The sequence below is a fragment of the Monodelphis domestica genome, chromosome 2 (genome assembly GCF_027887165.1).
Source record: "Monodelphis domestica isolate mMonDom1 chromosome 2, mMonDom1.pri, whole genome shotgun sequence".
Taxonomy (NCBI): domain Eukaryota; kingdom Metazoa; phylum Chordata; class Mammalia; order Didelphimorphia; family Didelphidae; genus Monodelphis; species Monodelphis domestica.
Window position 1 is genome coordinate 218681525 of NC_077228.1, and position 16666 is coordinate 218698190.

The window sequence follows — 16666 nt, forward strand, 5'->3', positions numbered from 1 at the left end:
TGTACCTGTCCAGTGATCCAAACTTAATACCACACAGGTCGGAGAAATGATAGAGAAAAGAAAGTGCCTGGCCAAAGGCCAGGTCCCAGGTGAGAGAGATAGAGAAGCCAAGCTCCAGCAAGGACAGACATCAGTGAGAGCTGATATCCAAGTGAGGAAGAGAGAGAAGAGAGGAAGAGAGAGAGGTGCAGCCTGCTGTGGCTGTATTTAATCTCTTTGATATGCAAATATACACAACACATAGGGATGATTATCATTGGTTATGGACAAGGTATAGGTGTGGTTTCTCTTAACCAGGAGAACACAAAGAAACCTGTTTTCCCACCTAACCTGGGGGAAGCTGGGGTCAAGGGTCAGAGGCTTTCCCAGCCATGTGCAAGATTGAGCATGCTTAAGACTGAGCATGCTCTCTTCTAAGACAATCTGTACATACTAACTGTTTCCCTTGCCCCTAGATAGGTGTGGACTGCTACAGCTTTCTTCACAAAAACCCTTTGAGGAGAAATATACTTATTCCCATTTAATTAGTAGTTAAGCTATGGTCATATACTTAGAGAGTATATGAAGTAGTGAATATAGATGTCTTGATTCCAGAAAAAACAATGTTTATAGTGACATTCAGATTTGCTTATCAGTCAAGTAACAGATTAGGAATTGCTAGGCCTGAAGTCAGGAAGATCTGCCTCAAATATACCTTCAGATAATTACTAGCTCTGTGATAGATACAGCACAAATCATTTAACCTATGATTACCTTAGTTTTCTCAGCTAAAAAAATGGGGATAATAATTATATCACTCCATCAGGTAAGGATTCAAAGAGATGTTCACAAAGTTATTAATACAGTTCCCGGCACATAGTAAGTACTTAAATGTTTTCTCTACCTTCCATCCTTCCTTCCTTCCTTCCTTCCTTCTCTTCCTTCTTTCCTTTCTTCCTCTAAAGCTCTTTCCACTATATCATACTGCTATTTAGGCAGAAGGGAGGGGAAAAGGATATATGACTGAGAAGTATTGTGCATTAAATAGGAAAGTAATTTCATTATGAACTTGTCCAGGTTTAGCTTGATGGTTATATAAGTCATAATTGTGACCTATTCGACAGTCTGGCATAGAGAAAAGACCACTAAACTTGGAGTTCAAGGGTCTGAATTTAACTCCAGCATAGGAAAATCACTTCTCTGGTCAAAGCTTCCAAAGGTATAAAATTAAAATGTTAGGTTCAATAATATTTAAATTTCCCCCAAGCTCTAAATGCTGTAAAATACCTATTGACAAAACTTGAATATGAGCATAAGCATGATAAGGATGACATAGTGAGTGACATGGTGACATATGATATGGTAACATAGGGATATCAAGTGGATATAGGGTTGGTCTACTATATACTGTACTTACTAATCTAGTTATAGAAACTGAAAAGCCATTAAAGTAGTTAGGTAGTACGATGGATAAAGTTTGGGCTTGGAGTCAGGAAGTCTTGTCTCAGACACCTACTATCTGTGTGACACTAGTAAAGTTCCTTATCTTCTTTCTACCTCAGTTTCCTCATCTGCAAAACAAGGATATTAGAATCTATTTTATAAAATTTTTGTGAGATAATAAATGTGAAGTGTTTTGAAAAAAAGCTCTATATAAATATTAGCTATTACAAAAGATGTGTATGTACATCACCCATGTAGGTGTGCAGGTCTATATGAGTCTGACTAAATTCAGCTCCCAGTGAATCATGCATAGATATTTCTGAAATTTCAACCACATCTCTCTAAGGGAGACCTTAATTCCCTACAGGAAGGTAGTAGGAAGTTGAGGTCACAATGCTGACCTTCTCAGTTCTCTACAGTGAGTAAATACAATATTAGAATTATACCTACTCCCCTTAAATATTGTTAGCCTAAGAGAAAGAAGGGCAACTAGGTGATAAAGAGGATATAGCATTGAACCTGGAGTCAGGAAGACTTAAGTTCAAACCTGGCCTCAGACACTTATCTGTATTGCCCTCAACAATTCATGTAACTCTGTTTGCCTTAGTTTCCTCATCTGTAAAATGAGCTGGAGGAAAAAAAATAGCAAATCACTCCAGCATTTTTGCAAGGAAAATTCCAAATATTATCATAAAAAGATGGACCCAGCTGAAACAACTGAACAACATTTTCTAGTCAATATCTCTTATTGGGGAAAGGGTGCCCCAAGCCATATCCAAAAACGACTCCCTTCCTATCAAAAGCCAGTTACATAAAGATGGTTACAATACTGAAAAACAAATAAACCCATGTATCTAAGTCACTAACAATTAGAGTTTGGAGAAACTATGCAGCTTATAACATAAAGGGAATTAGGTTTGCTAAGACACTTCAGCTCTGCTGGAAGTGTCCCCCAGTCTCACCGAAGGGGCAATTTCCAGAAGTCTCCAGGCAGTGTGAAAGAAATAGGGACATCCTTGAAACCAAAGCTCCTCTACATGTTGGCTTCTTTGCAAAATCTTTCTCCCTTTAAGATCCTTTCCCTGAAGAGAACCCAAAACAACATATATCCTTTCTCAAAGCTAGAAACTAGAAAAAAAGTTTCTCCTCTGCCAGTTTCAGTCCTCTGCACAGTGATATTAGTAAGCCTTCTATTCAGCAGTGAGTTGAGCCTTATGGAATTCTTTTGCTAGAATGACTAATGTCTCTTGTTTCCAAATGGAGAGTAGCTACAAATCACAGGAAAGCAAGATTCATCCTATCCCCTACCCTGAATGCCTGATTATTGAAGGTATTATGGGAGGAATAGAGCTGCACTGAAAACAGCTCTTTTACCTCTTCTTTCTTGGTACTTACTTAGAATGAGATAACTTCTCCAAACTTGGTTAATACGAATAAAAACCTAAAGTTTTGGTGACTCTGTGGACATTAAAAGCAAAATTTCAGAGTCCAAGGGTTAAAAAGAAGGCAATAAAATAATATGGAAAGTATCATCTGCAATGGGGATAAGTTCAAAGCCTTCCCCAAAAGATCAGAAGTGAAACTAGGATGCCCATTATCACCTCTATTATTTGACATTATACAAGAAACACTAGTGGTAGCAATTAGAGAAGAAAAAGAAATTGAAGAGATTAAAGTAGGCAATGAGGAGACTAAACTATCACTCTTTGCAGATGACATGATGGTCTACTAAGGGAATCCTAGAGAATTATCTAAAAAGCTAACAGAAATAATTAAGAACTTTAGCAAAGTTGCAGGATATAAAATAAACCCATAAAAATCATCAGCATTCTATATATTTCCAACACAAGAGTTGGAGAAATTCCATTAAAAATCACCATAGACAGTATAAAATATCTAGGAATCTATTTTTCAAGAAAATCATAGGCATTATATGAACACAACTACAAATTAATTGTACTATAAAGTGGTGATCATCAAAACAATATGCACTAAGAGACAGAAGGGTGTATCAATGGAACACACTTGGGGTAAGTGACCTCAGAAATATAATATATGATAAATCCAAAGATCCTAACTTTTGGGACAAGAACCCACTGACAAAAACAAAACAAAATAAAACAAAAAACTACTGGGAAATTTGGTAAATAGTTTGGGAGAAATTTATCTATGGGAAAGGAAAGAATTTAAGACCAAGAAAAATATAGAAAATATTACAAAATTTAAAATGAATAATTTGGATTACATTCAATTAAAACGATTTTATACAAACAAAACCAATGCAGCCAAAATTAGAAGTGAAGCAACAAATTTGGGGAAAAATCTTTATAACCAAAACCTCTGACAAAAGTCTAATTTCAAATTTATAAGGATCTAAGTCAATTGTACAAAACAATCAAGGCATTCTCCAATTGATAAATAGTCAAGGGATATGAATAGGCAATTTTCAGACAAAGAAATCAAAACTATCAACAAACACATGAAAAAAATGTTCTAAATCTCTCATAATTAAAGAATTACACATCAAGACAACCTTGAGGTACAACCTCACACCTAGCTTTTTTACCAATATGATAGTAATCAATGTTGGAGGGGATGTAGCAAAATTGGGACAACTAATACACTGTTGCTAGAGTTGTGAATTGATTCAACCATTCTAGAGAGTGATTTGGAGCTATGCTCAAAGGACTTTAAAAGACTGTTTGTACTTTGATCCTGCAATACCTTTGCTGGGTTTGTAACACACTGAGATAATAGGGTAAAATACCTGTTCAAAAGTATTTATACCCATGCTCTTTGTAGTGGCCAAAAAATAGAAAATGAGGGGATGTCCATTGATTGGGGAATGGTTAAACAAATTGTGGTATATGTTAGTGATGGAATACTGTTGTACTGAAAGGTATGATGAGCTGGAGGAATTCCATGTAAACTGGGAAGACCTCCAGGAATTGAAGCAGAGAGAAAGGAGCAGAATCAGGAGAACAATATATACAGAAACTAATATATTGTGGTACAATCAAATGTAATGGACTTCTTTACTAGTAGTAAATCAATGATTCAGAACAATCCAGAAGAACTTATGAGAAGTAATGATATCCACACCCAGAGATAACTATGGAAGTAGAAATGCACAAAAAAATATAATCGGTCATATGGTTCGATGGTTATATGATTGAGGATTTTGACTTTAAATGATTATTCTATTTTAAATATTAATAAAATGGAAATAGATTTTGAACAATGATACATGTAGAACCTAGTAGAATTGCTTGTCATCTCTGAGGTGGGGAGGGAAGAGAGGAGTAAAAGGACATGAATCATTTAACCATGGAAAAATATTCTCAATTAATTATTTTTTTAAAATTAAAAAGAGAATTATTAACAGCAGAAAAAGATGATCCAGAGACCAAGATAATTTTTCCTATTCATAAAGTTCCCTTTGGTGGGGTATCAAAAAAGAAAGAGGAATAAAAGACTCCTAGTCAATTTATATTTTGTCTTTCTGAGATCACATTTTTACTTTTCTTTTTATTAGTTAAAAAGCTATTTTTTCTTTTCACCAAAACTGTTAATGGAAAGAATATTTTAATACTTCTGTATTCAGTTAAGCATTAAATTATAATAGCAATTATGTTGTGGATATGTCCCCAAGATGCTTTACCATCTTTTGTTTACAAGTCAGGCTGTTTTATCTTTCTAAAGTACTAAAATAAAAACAAACAAGCAAAAAATAACTTTAAAGTAGGAATTCTCCCTACTCCAACTCCCCCAAATCCCATGATTTCATTCCCATGGTTTATAGTGGGTTAATTTTAATTTTCTTTTTTTCTTTTTTACACTTTAATTTTTTCACTTTTAATTTGATTGACTTATTTAATTAATTTAGAATTTTCTAGGGTTACATGGTCTATTATGTTTGATTATGCCACAGTATATCAGTCTTTGTGTACAACATTCTTCTGGTTCTGTTCCTTTCACTTTGCATAAATTCCTAGAGGTATTTCCAATTGACATGGAACTCTTCCAGCTCATTATTCCTTTCAGCACAATAGTATTACATCACAAGGAGATACCAGAAATTTTTAAGTCATTCCCTAATAGATGGACACCCCCTCATTTTCCAATTTTTTGCCATCACAATGAGAACAGCTATTACTATTTTTGTACAAGTATTTTTCCTTATCATCTCTTTGGGTTTCAAAGTGGTTTAATTTTTAAATCATGTAAAAAAAACCTATATTTGGCCTTTACTTTTACTCTGACACAAATGACCCCAAAATAATCTTTTTTCAGAAGTGTTATATTTGTCATTCTCTGTCTATATATATATATATATATATATATATATATATATATATATATCCTTCTGAGAGGATCCCTTATGTTCTAAATCTTGCAGAGCTGAGCCCATCTATCTAGAAGCTATTTCTAGGATATGTAATAAAAGCTTTTTATATGCCTAGGTAGTATTATTTTTACTCTTCTAAGAGTTTTTTTTTTTTTTTACCACTCTACTGAGTTAAAAAAGTCATAGAAACTATTCATATCACTTACTATGAGTGTGACCCTGGACAAATCATTCAACCTACATAGAGTTCTATTTATTCATCCATACAATTCAACTGAATCCAACCCAATAAATATATATATTTTTTAATTTTTACTTAGTGTATTAGAATTAATACTGTGTATTGGTTGCATGGTAAAAGAGTTGTAAGGATTAGGCAATGGGGGTCAAATCAAGAAACACTTATTATATGTCTACTGAGTGGAAATCCCTGGGTTCAATCCTGGATATTCAAAAATAAGGACGAAAATCTTCTCTACCTTCAAGGAGTTTATATGGTATTAATGAGTTACAATACATAAATTGATAAGAATATGCAATATAATGAAGGGATTGAATTAGACTTCTAAGGTCCTTTTCCATTTCTGAATCTATATTCCTTTGATACCTTAATTTCACAATCCCAACTTTGTCTTGGTTATTTTCAGATGGATTTATTTATGTACAAAATGAAATATCAAAAATCAAATCCAGAAATATCTCACAGTATTAAATTAGTTCCTAAGTTTTCAGTTTCTTTTAGTGGAGCCAATTTTCTCCATACTTTTGCCCCATAAGCTTGAAAATGGAAAGTGATTAGTCAGTTTTCTCTGTCTTTCAATCATTGCATCTAATCAGCTTCAAAATCGTTGGTAATTCTATTTCATGCCCACATTTTCTTTCATTTAGACTGACATAATATTCCCCTCTAGCTCTGAAAAGAGTAGAGCAAAAATAATGAACAACAACAAAAAAAAACACAACAACAACAAAAAACAAAAACATGATGCTTGGGATTATTCTCTCTTACTCCAATGAACAAAATAGTAAAACTATACCATTTAGGGAACCTCAATGTTTTCCTCTCAGAACCAGATAAATTTAATGATAAAAAATGAGAAAAAAGCATTAATTTCTTTGATGAAGAGAATTTTAGTCACTTTAGATATGATAGACTTCAAGGAGAATGTTAAATGGGTACAGAGAGGAATATACTTTTTGATCATCTATCCAAGGTACCTTCACAAAAATTGACGTATGTTACCAAAAATTTTTAAGAATGTGACTATAAGCAACATGGGAAAAGAGAAAAAAGTAATGGAGAATAAACTAGAAGGGAACAACATTCAAGTCTTGCCAGTTGTCTTTTTTCTTTTTTTTTTTGGATAATCACAAAAATCTTCATGGTAGGATAAAAATATAAGATACATATTTTTTCAATCTATGAAGCAAAAGATTGTGGAATTTCAACTAAGGTTCATACATTTTTATTGTCACCATCACAATGCTGAAATTCATGCTCTACTACAGGATGAAACGGCAGTCTTTGATCAGAACCCTAGAGTTGAGTAAAGGAAGTAAGGAGATGAAAGCTGAAACTCTTTGAAACAGCTGAAGCAATTTATATTCACTATACATATTGCAAAAATGTATATTGATATTTGACTAAGGTAAGACTATGACAGCTTATTAGAACTTATTGATAAATTTTCAGAGTTTGCCTTGGAAATTGAAAATACAACAAATCAAGGCTTTATTTATGGTTTTATTGATTATGAAGATTTTAGAAATTGACTGAATATTTTATGAAATATCATGACTAGGTCCCTAAGAAATAAGCAACAGCAAAAGACCTACTCATACAAATATATTTATAACTGCTCTTTTTTGTGGTGGCAAAGAATTGGAAATTGAAGGGATGTCCATCAATTGGGGAATTGCTGAATAAATTGTGGTATAGGTTGGTGATGGAATACTATTGTGCCATAAGAAACAATGAACAGGATGATAAATTGATAAAAAGAGTAGATTAAACTTACATGAACTAATGCAGAATGAAATAAGCAGAACCAGGGGAACATTGTACCCAGTAAAAACAATATTATAAAACTATTAATTGGGATAGACTTAGCTAGTCTCAGGAATATAATGATCCAGGACAATTCTGAGGAATTTATTATAAAGAATTCTGCCCATCTCCAGAGAAAGAGTTGTTTGAGTTAGAATGCAGATGAAAGCATATGATTTCTTACTATAGTTTCTTTGGGCTTTTATTTGGGGGTTTTGGTCTTATGCCATTATTCTCTTACAAAAAAAATGAACAATATGGAATTATATTTTCTGTAATAATACATGTATAACTCAGATTTAATTGCTTACTATCTCTGGGAGGAGGAAGAGATGGAAGTTAGGGAAATGATTTAGATTATATAACTTCAGAAAACTAATATAGAGATTTCTTTATAAAAATTTAAAAAAATTATGACAATTTCAAAATTGAGAAAAAGAAATTGAAAATTTCAAATAAAGCAGATTAAACTTGTGTGTTATGCATTTTCAGAGAGGTAAATTTTTAATACTTTCCAGCATATCCTTAACAATAACAACTATGATTGGAAGGAAATGAAGAAAGAAGACAAAAGATGAAGATAAATTGCAGTTATATAGTTCTTTAACATAATTTAAACTTCATGAAACACTTCAGAAAAGAAGGATTCTGAGGAGGAAATGAGCATCTGATTTGATAATAGTGGAGATTTCTACACTGGAGAGAAGGTTAGATTGTGACTTTAGAAGACTCTTTAAACTCAAAATATCTGTGATTTTATTGGAGCAATTTTTCTGGGTTACTCTTGTAGCATGTCCTCAAATTCATTGGTTCCATTCTCAGAGGATATCCTCTAGTTCTGTGATCCTAACACTACAATTAATAAGCCTTCATCAACTTACTTCTTTCTTCATTTATTTTTTAATTTTTAAATGATTTCCATTGTTACATATTTCATGCTTTCTCCCCAACCCTAACCCCTTCATCTCTCCCCTCCCAGAGCTGACAAGCAATTCCACTGAATTATACGCATATATAAAACACACATATAATATACATATATGTATATATAATCCCTTGAAACTATTTTCATATTATTCATTTTCAGAATCCTTTAAAACAAAAACCCTAAATCACATATCCATATAAACAAGTGATAAATGACATGTTTTCCTCCCTATATTTCTACTCCCACAATTCTTTTCCTAGATGTGGGTAGCATTCTTTCTTATAAGTTCCTGAGAATTGACCTGCATCATTACATTGCTTTTAGTACCAAATATTACAGTCTCTGTGCATGATATTCTCCTGGTTTTGTTTATTTCACTGCTCATCAGTTCAGGTAGGTCTTTACAGTTTTTATAGAAATCATAAAGGTTTATAGAAATCATAAGGTTCATTATCCTTACAGTACACAATAGAATCCCATCACTATGGTATACCACAATCTGTCTAGTGATTCCCCAATTGCCGGACATCCCCTCACTTTCCAATTTTTTGCTACCACAAAGAGCATAGCTATAAATATTTTCATACAAATAAATTGTTGCCCAATTGTTTTTATCTCTTTGGGATATAAAGCCAGCAGTGTATTGCTAGATGAAGTTGTATGCGTTTTAATACCCTTTGGGCATAATTTCAAATTGCATGCATTCTTTTAAAGCTTTTTGGGCATGATTCCAAATTGCCCTCCAGAATAGTGAAATCAATTCACAATTCTACCAGCAATACATAGGTTTCCCAACTTTGCTACATCCCCTCCAACATTTATTATTTCCTTTCCTATCAAGTACCATTATATTTCTTATTAATAACTAATCAGTATTAACTTTTAGCAAAGCATTTATTAAAGAAGCATTAGAAATGGACTCTTCATATGTATAGAGGCCCACGTATGGTGAAGGCCTGTCCTTGGGTGGCTTGAAGAGTGGCAGGATAAATTTTTCAAACCTTCTGCCCACATCCTTCTCCAAAGAAGATATTCATTCTTGTCAGGATGAGAAGCTTGAGGTTAGATGCTTTATTTTCTATTGAGTCATCTAATATATCATGTACAAAACAACCAAATATACAAACCTTTGAGGTAGAATTCCCCTTCTCCCTTTTAAAGCCACCTTTGTCTCTGGAAAAGGGAAGGGAAATAGGTTCATGGATTAACTTAATATCTTTTATATGTCTAATCTAGTTCTAAGTTTAAGATTCCACCTAAATTCATACTCCTAGACTTTGTCTTTCATGCTGGGATAGTTGCAACATATAGCCTAGAATCCTGGATTATGGAATGTACTCATGATTTAAACTCCTGATCATGTGTTCTTTTTTGATCTAGGTAGAATCACTATATATAAACTTCATGTGGGAATGTGCTCTTTTCCCCACTAAAAATTATGTGCCTTCCCCCCCACACACACACATCAAAGATCACCATTCTAAAGGACAAAAGTATATTTTGAAGTGATCCAGGAGGAGAGAAAAACAAACCCTGAACAGTAGAAATAATTATTTTTTTTTGCAATTCAATAAGAATTTTTTAATGCTTGTTCTATGCAAGAAGCTGACTGCTGTTCAATGATGGGAATACAAAGACATAAATATAAAAATGGAATCCTCCCTCAAGTAGTTTTCACTCCCCTGGGGTTAACTATATTTTAAAATAGGTAAACACAGATATAGCAACTTGGCCAAAGAGCAAAGAAGAAAGTCCAAGTAGTAGATCAGGAAAAGCTTCCTATAGGCAGTGATGAATAAGCTGACCCTAAAAGAAATATAAAGGTCCTAATGGGTACTATTATAGGGTTGGCACATTTAGCTCATAGGAATCAGTCTATAGGGAACATAAAACAGAATTGGGAAAACTTTCCTCAAGAAGGACAGTTTGAAAAATGAAGATATGTGTGATATGGAAATCACTTTAAAAGACTGATATATATTAATTTAAGGTTGCCAAGGAATTCAGCTATGTAATTCCTAAATGAAAACTCAAGTCAGCAGTCAACCTTTTATGGAGTTTTTTAATTACAAACAGTAGGAAGAAAGGTATTAGAGCGAGAGCGAGAGAGAGAGAGAGAGAGAGCGAGAGAGAGAGAGAGAGAGAGAGAGAGAGAGAGAGAGAGAGAGAGAGAGAGAGAAAGGGGAGAGAAGGGAATAGGGTTTAAATACCCACTCTGCTTAGGCTGGGCCAAAGGCCCAAGGCCTTGGATAGCCAAGGCAAAGAAAAGAGATCAGTCCCTATCACTCACATGACCAAAATGGAGAAACAGTCTGAGGACCTCCATTCCAAGCACCAGGCTGCAACCACTACCACCTTCCACAAAGGAAGTCCCAGCACTCCTGAGCTCTCCTCTACCTCACTTCCTGTGTCTCCCCTATGCCAATGGTGGCTCTAGCTTCACCCAGGACTGCCCAGAGAGCTGTCCCCTTTGCACATGTCTGTTGAAGGCCATATTCTCAAATAATTAAATCTTGAGCTTTGCTGCAGCCCTTCCTAAATCCTGTTGCCCTGAGTAGGGTGGAGATTGTAGTTTCCAAGACCTGATTCTGTCATTCCAAGTATCTCTATTATTATTGATCATGAAATAGCCAAATCCCATCCTCTAAAGAATGGTTTGAACAGGGTTGAGTAGTTTTGAAATTCACATATATAAGCTGAATCTGAAAGTCCATCCTTATGGTGCTTTTTCCTCATTAATGGAAACCAATGCTCCTCACCTGTGTGAAGGACAAGGTAGAGTTTATGAGAGCAGGAGAGAGGAAAACTATCAACTTTTCAGGTTTCTCCAATTCATTTGAGTCTCTTCAGTCACTTTAGGTGCATTAGGTTTTCAGCTTTGAGAGAGAAAATACATGATGCATACTCCACTGTAGGTTGCTAATGGGAAAATAAGATTGGGAAGAAGTTGGCATGAAAAGAGTTAGCAGTGTCCATCATACCTCTATCTCCAGGTTCTTACACAAGAGGCTTTGGATAATTTCCCTTTTGGTGAGATCTTGGAGTCCTTCTCTAGGTGGAGCTGACTTAACTCACTCCAAATGAGGAGAGCTCTTTTACTCTATTGTCTATATAGCTACATCCTTCTATGTATACCTTCCCTGATCTCAGTTTTGCTATCAACTCAGATAATTGGGTTTCTTTGCCAGCTACTATGTATATTTATTGAGGAACTGGAATGCAGTAGGAATGGAGTCAAACCTCAAATACAGATTCTTGGACTTTCTTTCCCCATTAATAAATAGCAGTCAGAAATTTTGTTGAAGCTAAAAATGATGTCCCCTAGACTAATAATATTTAAGGGAATAGAGATAATTTTAGTGCAGTACCACCTCATTCTAAGGAGAACTAACTGATGAAGTTTCTGACCCCACCTCCTGCTTCCCCTTTTAGTAGGAAATAAAGTCTTCCTAGGAGAGGGTGGAGAGAGAAGAGATTAGATATGTCTTCTCTGCCTCACATCAGCTTTTCTTCACCTATGCTAAAGGTGAGGAACATCTCACTAAAGAGGAATGTCTCAAATTTTCCTGTTATATTCATGGATAGGATATGTTTCTATTGCTAATGAGTTTTATTCTTCTTTGTGTAAAAGCAAAAAAGATCTCCCAGTGTTAGGTCTGAAAGACTGGAAACTGATATTTCAACCAGAGTACCACAGAATTATCTAAGAATTGGAATGGATTAGTAAGAGTCTGAATTTGTATTTCTAGCTGTCCGTTGATACATATATAACCTGGGGTGTCTGCATTTTGGCATTATTTAACTGGATGAAAGTGAATTCTATCCAGCAATAAAAACACCCCTGACAGGGTAATGTTAATTTAAATAAACAGTCTTTAATGAGATCTGTTATTACGTGCTATTTTGTCATGCCTCAACATGCTGTCCTGAGTCTAATGTTTCTAAATGCAATCATAAATCTTTTTAGCCTAATCTGCTTCAGAAAATTTGAACTAATGTCTCTCATAATTCAAAGTAAATTATAACCAATATTACCACCTGTGGTTGAACTGAAATTTGTCCTGGATAAAAAGGAAATACTACACAGTTGTTAACTAATTTCCATAATATATTCTCATTTTAACAAAATGGAGTTCAACCTATATAGGCCATTGATAGATCTATAATAAAGAGAAGCATTTCAGTGATTTGCTTACCTAACAATAATAACCACTACTGAGCTAAGGTTGTCAGGACCAATTTTCCCTTCCTTTTCCACTAAAGTGCCCCTCTGCTCTGTGCATAGCCCAGGCAAGACTCAGTCCTAGATAAGTCTGACCACCTAGAAGGAGGGTCACACAGACATCTTTTCTTATACTCATTACATCTCCCACCTGAGTGCCCCAAGGGAAGAATTTTCTTAGTACTCAGGTTTTAACATATATAATAACATAAATGGAAAGAAAAATAATCACAAAACAATCAAAAGTGAATAAATATTTCTAACCTACAAAGAATAAGTTTGGTCCATGGAAAATGTATCTCCTCTACTCCTTTGCAGAGGTGGGAAAATACTTTTTCTATGTATTGATTTATTTGATTATGTTCCCCCTTTTCATTATTATTGATATATTAGATGTCTCTCTGTGTTTCTCTTGCTTTCTGTGCTTGGATATCAAATATTCCACTAAGTTCTGGACTTTTCTTAGCAAATGCTTGGAAATCTTCTATTTTGTTGAATGCCCATACTTTCCCCTGGAAGTATATAGTCAGTTTTGCTGGGTAGTTGATTCTTGGTTGGAGACCCAACTTTCTTGCCTTTCTAAATATCGTGTTCCATGCTTTGCAGTCTCTTAGTGTGTTAGCCACTAAGTCATGTGTGATCCTTATGGGAGCCCCCCTATATCTGAAGCTCCTCTTCTTGGCTTCTTGTAGGATTTTCGCCTTTTCTTGGAAGCTCTTGAATTTGGCAATTACATTCCTGGGGGTTGTCTTTTGGGGATTTAGTATACAGGGTGTTCTATGAACCCTTTCTATTTCTATTTTGCCCCCTTGCTCCAGAATGTGTGGGCAATTTTCTTTTATAATCTCCTGTAGAATAACATCAAGTTTATTGTTTATCTCTTGTTTTTTCTGGGAGACCGATAATTCGGAGGTTGTCTCTTCTTCCTCTGTTTTCCAAGTCTGTGACCTTTTCAGTGAGATATTTTATGTTTTCTTCTAATTCATTAATTTTTTGGCTTTGCTTTATTGATTCTTGCTGTTTTATGATCTCACTTTCTTCGAGTTGCTTAATTCTGGTCTTTAGGGACTGGTTTTGCTTTTCAGCTTTGTCTGCCCTTCTATTGGATGCTTCGAACTCTTTTTCAAATTGAGCAGTCTTATCTGTCAGACTGCTGATCTCTTTTTCCCATTTTTCTTTCCAGGTTTCCATCTTTTGGGTAAGTTCCAGTTTGAGATCTTCCAGAGCTTGTTGATAGTTTCCATTTTGGGAGGCATGTTCTGATTTTTTTTGGATTTCATCCTCATTCTCTTCTTTTCCTTGGGTACTTCCACCATAAAAGTTTTCAATAGTCACCTTTTTCCCTTTCTTCCTGGAGGCTTGATTTTGGGCCATGTGAGGCATCCCTTTGGTGGTTTTATTCCCTTTTCCTTTTTACTGGGGTCTGGGTGATATGGGCGGGTTTTCTGTGAATTTAGGTTGCCTCAGACTAGTTCTTCCCAGCCTCTGGGTTTCTTAGAGCGCTGGGCCCCTGATCACAGCCAAACTGCCCAGGTGTTCAGTTCTGCCCAGATAATCAGTGCCTGGTCCGCCCTTGGTGTTTAGCTCTGCCCAGATGCTCAGTGAAACCACCCCAAGTACGGCTCCCTGGGCTCCCTGTGCTCAGCACAGGATTCTCCCATGAAACCGCCCTGAGATGTTGTTTCCTGGCAGTCCCCAGATCCCAAGGACCCTGGAGTGCCCCCCCAGACAGAGATATTCCCCACTCACTCGCTGTCCCAGTGAGCGCTCCAGTAGCTCACTCTGGTTTGGTGGGGGAGGTGGGGGGGGAAGGGTGACTCAGTTCACGTTTCTGTGCAAGCTTTACTTCCTTCTTATTATAGTGTGGAAATGTTCAAACCCCTCATACCTTCGCCTCTGTGGGGTACTGGGGAGTACTGGGGAGTCCTTCTGTTCCTCCAAAGGTGATTTTTATGCTCCTTTGATGTAGTCTATTTCGTTCGGTGCCGGGGAGAGGAAGCGTGTGGCGTCTAGATTGCAGCCATGATTACCCGGAAGTCTGGATGTCTCTCTGTGAAAGAAATATTGGAAGACATTCTTATGATATGAAAATAAAAGATGTCAAGAAAACTTATTTTTAAAGAAGATCCCCAAATATTCTGCCCACAAATATATATTTCTATCTGTCTGTCTGTATGTCTGTCTCTTTCTGTCTTTCTTTGACTCTCTGTCTCAACATCCAGGAAATAAAAATCTGAAAGTTGTGAATGGAGGTATGGGGCAGATATTTGTGGTAGAATTGAGAGAAACTAAGAAGGAAAAAAGAATAGATTGATAGATATATAGATTCATATGGTTCTATATAGATATCTTTCAATCTCTATAGGTAGATATATAGATTGATATATCTATAAATGTAGATCTACATCTTTTAGATCAATAACTCAGTGTCTATTACTATGTATCTGTATGTGTAGGTATATTTCAAGATATATTTCTATGTTCGATACTGCCATTTTTAATTTCCATCTTGAAATTAATCCTGGATATTTTGACAATTATCAACCTAAGCACTTCCAAAATTAAGTTCATGTATGAAGAGTGAGGAGTTTTTGATAAAAGATGAGAGTAAGAGAGGGGGAAGAGAAAAAAGGGCAAAGTGAATGTAGAATAAGGAGCAGGATAAAAAAGAGAAATGCCCTAAATATATTTCTAAGATCATAGACTAATTTTATGTGTGATTGCTTTTGTTATTGTTTGATACATTTGTAAATAAAAAATTGGAAAAGATATAAGAACCATGATTTTATTGGAATAGGGAATTTCCAATGAGGATTGCATTCTATCACTGTAGTTAGGCACCTTCTTTGGAGCTTATATTCATAAGGAGTTACCTAGAGCTCTATGAGATTAAGATACTTATCATCTACTTTTGTGGGTCACTCAGCAATAATAGGTCATAAGTAGAAGTTGAATCCAGGTGTTCCTTATGCCAATGTCACCTTTCTATCCATTATTTCACACTGCAACTCGTTGTCTGAAAAATTATTTATTAAAATAGCCATAACCACTAATAAGTAAAATTAAACTCATAACCCTTCCCTTTCCTTTTAAATCCATGTTTCCACTTGACTTCCTTATTTCTCTCAATGGCACTATCACTTTCTCAGTCAATGAGGTTCATAAACTGAATCATCATTTATTTTTCTTTCTCTTACTCCTTGATGCTTTAATAATAATATTCAGTAGATGTTTGATGATGACATAATGAAAATGATGATAATATGATACATATAAGACCTTCCAATAGATGTCTCAAAACAGTCACCAAGTCTTATTGATGTATTCTTCATGAAGCATGCATTCCTTCCTTTTCATTCCAATTGCCATCTGCTTCTTTTGAGCTATATTTACCTATATCTTACATGTGGACAAAACCCTACCAAAATCTTCTGGTGACAGCATTACCCTGATCCTGTTTCATTTGGTCTCTAATGATCTTATGTATCATGTAGTCACTGCCAAGCAGAGAGACGTGGCATGCTATTTTTCTGAGTACTATTCCCTGATCACATGCCCTCTTGATTCTGTGGTTGTGGTAAGCATATCATGGAACAGGAGGTTGTAGAATTTCTCTATTTACAATTTTTGTCTATAGGTTTGAATCCTTTCCTATAAGAGGTAGAATGGACTCTGTCATCTTTCCTTTGATTTAGAATT